This window comes from Vanacampus margaritifer, chromosome 5, assembly GCF_051991255.1.
Source record: "Vanacampus margaritifer isolate UIUO_Vmar chromosome 5, RoL_Vmar_1.0, whole genome shotgun sequence".
NCBI classification, from domain to species: domain Eukaryota; kingdom Metazoa; phylum Chordata; class Actinopteri; order Syngnathiformes; family Syngnathidae; genus Vanacampus; species Vanacampus margaritifer.
Genome location: NC_135436.1, coordinates 18,744,122 through 18,750,121, shown reverse-complemented (window position 1 = coordinate 18,750,121; position 6,000 = coordinate 18,744,122). Strand labels below are relative to the sequence as shown.

Here is a 6,000-nt window from a genome sequence, read left to right as displayed (position 1 = left end):
ATTATCATTGTTGTTATTATTATTATTAAATTATTACGCTAGTTTCAAGTAACTCTGTGGATTTTTCTACCAAATTCTACTAAGTTTATATAAGAATGAGGCAGAGCTCCGTGTTGATAGATTCGTTCATTATATATGTAGCCCAGTGTATACTGAGCCAAATTGTTCAGAAATAGTTGATAAATACATAATTAAAAAGAATAGTTGTTACAAATAAGTATGTGAGTTCCTTATTTGTTCAGTTTATGTACATTTTCTACCGTAATATTCACTCTTTGGCAACGAATGCAGCCTAATTTATGCAAACTGTCAATCATATTTATTCTGTATTATCGTTAGGTAAATGTCAAGTTCAGCCAATGTCAGTTACGTTGAGATCGAAGGGGCGGGTCTTATTACAATTGACGCTTACGTTGTTGCAGTAGGCGTGACAGAAGAATGCTTGAGCACCTGTCAGAGTGAAGCTGTTTCTCGTTTTTACTGGATGTTTGTACATACTGGATGCCTAAGAGGTAATTACATCTGTCTGGTTATGTTAAAAAAAAAAAAAAAACTACTGTCCGTTTGGTTAAAAAAAAAAAAAACTACTGTCTGTTTGGTTTGATTTAGCATTTGTTGCTAATCGCGAATAGCTATTAGCGTTACCAGTACAGTGATGTTAGTTAGCTGTCGCTGCTAATGATAATGTTCCTGCTAGTGCTACACGAAATAGTATATTGACTTGTAGCTCAGTCAGTACTGTCCTATTAATTCAGGAGCAGTCGTGGTCAGTTTCGAGTAGTCTGGAAAACACTGTGCTGGACCTCTGGAGAGCCCGTTTTCTGCTACTGGGTTGGACTGAGGGCTGATTCTTCACACCGTGCCACGCATTCTCCGCCTCTCACCAGAACTGTGAGTACTCCCATCTAAACAATTCGTGCAGAAATAACCTCAGGCCTGCAATATTCTTTTTTGGGGTATGTTTGTTTTTTATGCCCGTTTAGATTGTAAAATAGGTTTGTGTTTGTACAATTTAGAAACTGAGATTTTCCGAGAAGGTCTTTTTTTTTTTGCATACGAGTCAATTTATTTACTTATTCAAGTCAATTTGAAGAGCTGTGTTTTTTCCCCCATTCAATAAGGTCATTTGATTGTAATATTTTTTTCTCTCTCTCTTGATCATACATTTTCACAACTTAACAACTTCGATATTTGGGTGTCTTGTCTATGTACTCTAGTGAAATAGTTATTTTCTCAATCTGGTAATTGTGACAAATTCTCTTTAAAACTCAACCTAAAATAAATAAACAAATCCGGGGCCCTTCTCTGTATTACATGGGGATCAGATGGGCTACATTGTAGTTAATGTTTTGTTTGGTATCTTTGTACTCCTCAGTATTAGCATGAATATGTTTTGTGTTTTAGCTTTGTAATGAGCTACGGGCAATCATACAATTCAGTAGATATTAATAGAAGCTAAATGTATTCCAGTCTTGGTCAGTTATTGTTAGGGGTGTACTAAAAAATCGATACGAGAATATATCATTGCGAGGCCTCTTTACAATACACGATACGGAGGCTTCAGAATCGATATTGCACATTCATTCAAAAAGTTTCATGACGTGTCTCTGAAACCTTTCTATGCAGTGCGCACACATTTCGACCAGGCACGATGTGGGCGTTAAATCGGAAGCGCTGCTAACATTAGAAAAATAAAACATTTGTGCCATGCAGCATGGTAAAAATATTATTTGGGTATACAGAAGACTGTTTTCATAAAAATGTATGTAAAGTATTAGTAAAATATCAGGATATGTATCGCCTTGATGGCCTTATATCGCCTTGATGGCCTTATATCGCGATGCACATGTATTGTGATACGTACTGTATCATAATTTTTTAGCCTGCACCCCATACCATTAAATTTGTAGACAACAGTATCCTCGTGCTAGAGAAAGGATTATTCATATATATGAGCAACTGAAAGCCTAACATCATACATACTATACATACTTTTGGACTGTGGGAGGAAAATTATGTACACACGTACAGCACTTGGCCAGAACCGAGCATCAAATTCAAGACCTTGTTGCTGTCAGGAGACAGCCTTAACCATTGTAGGAATGCTGATAGCAGTAATATATCATCATGGGTTAAAGGTAGAAAAAGAACACCCACCAAGTTATAACTATGATTTTTCTGTAAGATGCACGGACTGCAGATGAGCTGCACAATGAGGACATCACTATTTACACCAGGACAAAATGAAATGTGAAGTGCTGCAATCTCAGTTGACTGACCAGATGGAGAGTTCTCGCTGACAGTGACTCATTCCACTCAACTGCCACTTGTCCTCTTTTTTTCCTCAACACTCCACCTTACTGCCACTGGTGCCACTCCTCCTGCTGCTGCTGCTGCTGCTGCTTACACATTCTGACTTGCTATATTTGTGATTGTGCCCACTGAAGTGGTAAAAGTCATCATCTGGGCCAGTAGATCTGGAAATAGAGTTCTGGTTGAGGTCAGCCAGAAACAAGTCTTGAGAGCTCGCCCGGCCAAGAGTGCAAGGGCACTGAGTTCCAACCTGAATGAGACGGAGATCTTGGCTGGCCATTTTCTCGAACATTCTCTTTGGTTCCTGTGAGATGTTCTCAAAAGATGCCATCTTCTGTTGGAAAATGTTAATTCTTCAAGAATTGAATCAATAAACCTATTTTGATTCACCTAAGTGAGTCTATTCAGGAGTAATCAAAGGCTTGAATTGAAAAAGTCACATTGCTAGTTACATGGCTTATTGGTTCTTATACTGCTGTGGATTTCTCAAATCTATAGACTGCTGCCCTGCCTTTTCAATGTACAATGATAAAAGAATGATTGGAGACCAACTTTTCATCAACTGCCAGTTTTGACACAATTGGACATTTTCCACTCACTCCACCTGTGTATTTCGCTGAATTTATGAAAGAGGCTTGGACTCTTATGCAAATCAGGCATGTCATCTTACGTTCAGTAAAATGTCTCTGCCAGGGCTGCTCGGTACTCTATGCATAATACGATTGACAACGTGAGCAAAGGAGCAGAATATAACATAAAGTGAACCCCCACACTTGCATTCCCGGTTTGAAATGTGCAATTTCAATATCTGTTCTTTGTTATTTGCTGAATAACTCACCTGTACTCTGTTTTATGCTTAGCCAAGATAATAATAAGGAATGAGTAATTGGCCTCATTTTGTAGCATGTTGGTGCTGAGGGAACTTGTTGAAGTGAGTTGATGAGCGTCATGTAGCTCTTTGTTGCCATCTTGAATAATTTATTGGCAGTCATAAAACTTCACATGAGCATCAATTGTTTTTGGATTTCCACTACTCACGGCAAGTCACTAAGTATGCAAAATGGTTAACATACTGTACATGTTCACTTATGTGAAAGTTAAATTTAAAATATCACTTAAAATGATGACTTTTAGAGTTGATTGAAGATTTGATTTGTCTTATTTCAAATATACTGCATTACTTTTGTGACATTGGCAATAACTATTCAGTGTGTATGCAATCTGATAAGCAAGGCTTAAACCAGCTAAATCTTTTTAACTGATCGTGTGATTTGACGTGAACCAACTTCAGAGCATTTGAAGGGTAGGCCTATGTCCTAAACAATTGGCCACCGTACTGCCTTAATCTTTTTCTTTTTTTTTTTATATTGTAAACACATTTCCCAATCCAACTATAAACATAATGAAACACCAAAACTGCATACATTCTGATGGTTGAAAGGTTGCTACTTAGTGCCCACCACTTTATTGTCCTCCTGCTTATTCCGGTAATTCTACAGAGAAACCTCAAGGTGTATATTATAACATCATACTCCATTGTGAGTAATTCTACAGGAAAAATAAAGACCTGACGGCTCATTTGGGACTAAATGCTTGTTAACGTTCAGGGGGCATCATTGCTGTAGAACATAACTTTACCTTACAAGAGTAAAGGGAGTCATGATAATGTTATACCAAAGGGCTTCATTCCCTATGCTGTATGACAAGACTTTTCAAGATTATGCACTGGAGTCAAGAATCTAATTCTCAAAACATATTGATTACTATTGATTATATGCTTGTGGTTATGGAAGATTGTTTTGAAAGCTATAGTCTCAGAGGCAGATGGCAACTCATTCACAACCAGCAAATGAGAGCGAAAACCTTTCAACCATACCATGTAAACAGTCAGCCTGTGAACAGGATAGAATTAAGCCATTTCTCAAGAAACCAATGACGACTGCAGCATTGATTCAGCAAATGATGGCAGCATCAGGCATCCTCTTATTTTACTTGTTACTCCCTGCCAGACTTTTGCTTCTGCAGTGGCATTTCCTCTTGAGAGAAAAAAATAAATGTGACCCTTAAAAAATGCATAAACTAGAATAACAATAGTATAAGTGTAATCATGTATAATTAACTTGTTTTTGGCTTTATTTGATTCTTCTTTTCTTTTTTTACGCAGATTTCCTCACTTTTTACCTCCATACCCTTCTCTGTTTTTTCATATTGTTTATCTTTTTTCCTCTACTCTTCCATTTTCCTCCAGCGTATCCTACTATCTGAATAGCCTCCTCTTTGTTTTGCCAGCCAATGGTTTTTTTTTTTGTCCCCACCCCCCTCGCGTTCTGACTCAGCTTGTCTCCCCTCGAGGGATGTAGGCATGCATGCAGGTCCTCAGTCTCCTTAGCCTCCCTGCTTCCCCGTATGAAAACGGATGGCTAAGAGTTTTTAATATACGGCCAACTCCTTTTCTTACCATCACTCTTCTCCACGATGATTGCTCATAGTGAAAGCACAGTACCCCATCAAATCGACACATGTGATTGGGATGCTGTTGTTTCACTTATACAAACATGGCAAAAATAACTACTCATCAATGGTGATTACTTCATTGGATCGTCCAATAATCTTTTGTATGTTGTATATAGTTTGTGGATAGTTCCACAAAGATGTTTAGCTCGAGCCCCAAACCGCCCCCCTGCCTCCCGGGGTACGTAATAATGTATCATCAGAGAAAGAAATGATAAAGAACACACAATACTCACCAGACTGCAGAGCTAAGGATTAGAAGTTAAGAAATGGTGTTCCTGCTTGACGACAAATATGGTGTCCCGACCCAATATAAAAATTATAGTTTGTATTATTTATTGCTGTCTAGTGGTGAACTAATAAAATGCACCAGCTTGTGAAGCATGCACGTTGTGGTGCCTCAGAGAGACCACACTTCGCAAGCTACCACCAATTACTACCAATTATTAATTTGGAGTGAGCAAGAGTGGCAGGCAAGAACTCACTAAGAACTCGCTAAAGTGGCTAAAAAGAGTGGCTAGTTAATTATTATAATCATCCCCTTCTGACCCAAAGATGATTGCAGCGGACATGGCATATTTCCATGTCTAAACCAATAAAAACCCATAATTTGGATGATGTCAACACTTCTGGTTCATGATTGGATCCTAGCTAACCAATGACAATCGCAAGTTAATTTGCATGAGCCATACTACCCTGACGTCTAACTAACAAATAAAAACATGAGATTACCCCAATTTTTCCCATGTTGTTCTTATGTGGGAAAAGAGTCACAATCAGTAACAAAAAAAAACAAAGAAACTGCCCAGTAGAAAATATGCGGGTCTGAAGGGGTTAAAATGTGCTGGATTTTAAAATGAATTAATTATTAGTTCAACACGAGATGGTGCTAAATAATACCCACTGTTCCTTTAAGGGAAGTAATTGTACTCAAGGCATGTTAATGGAATGCATGGTAGACACAAAAAAAAAAAAGCTGCGTCCAACATACTTCCTAATGAGTCACTAAAATATACCATTTTATTTAGGTCACAAGATAGTAGAGTTTGAAGTTTGAAATGTATTGTAATTATTTTTGTTTTAATTCACAGATGAGTCGTGAGTGAGTTTTGGGCCATCAACTATTTTTAGTATGAACACAGCAGGGCATGCTTAAGATATTTTTGTCCTATGCTA

The 6,000-nt window shown here is 37.8% G+C and overlaps 1 protein-coding gene across 1 annotated transcript in view; it reads left to right on the top strand.

Annotated features, from left to right (window-relative positions):
• The first annotated feature begins 435 nt into the window (after nt 1-435).
• Nucleotides 436-6,000, top strand: part of kirrel3b (kirre like nephrin family adhesion molecule 3b) — a 223,471-nt gene continuing 217,906 nt past the window's right edge. The window contains exons 1-2 of the mRNA XM_077566460.1: nt 436-512; nt 756-891. The gene's annotated coding sequence lies outside the window, so the exon portion shown is untranslated. The remainder of the gene's footprint in view (nt 513-755; nt 892-6,000) is intronic.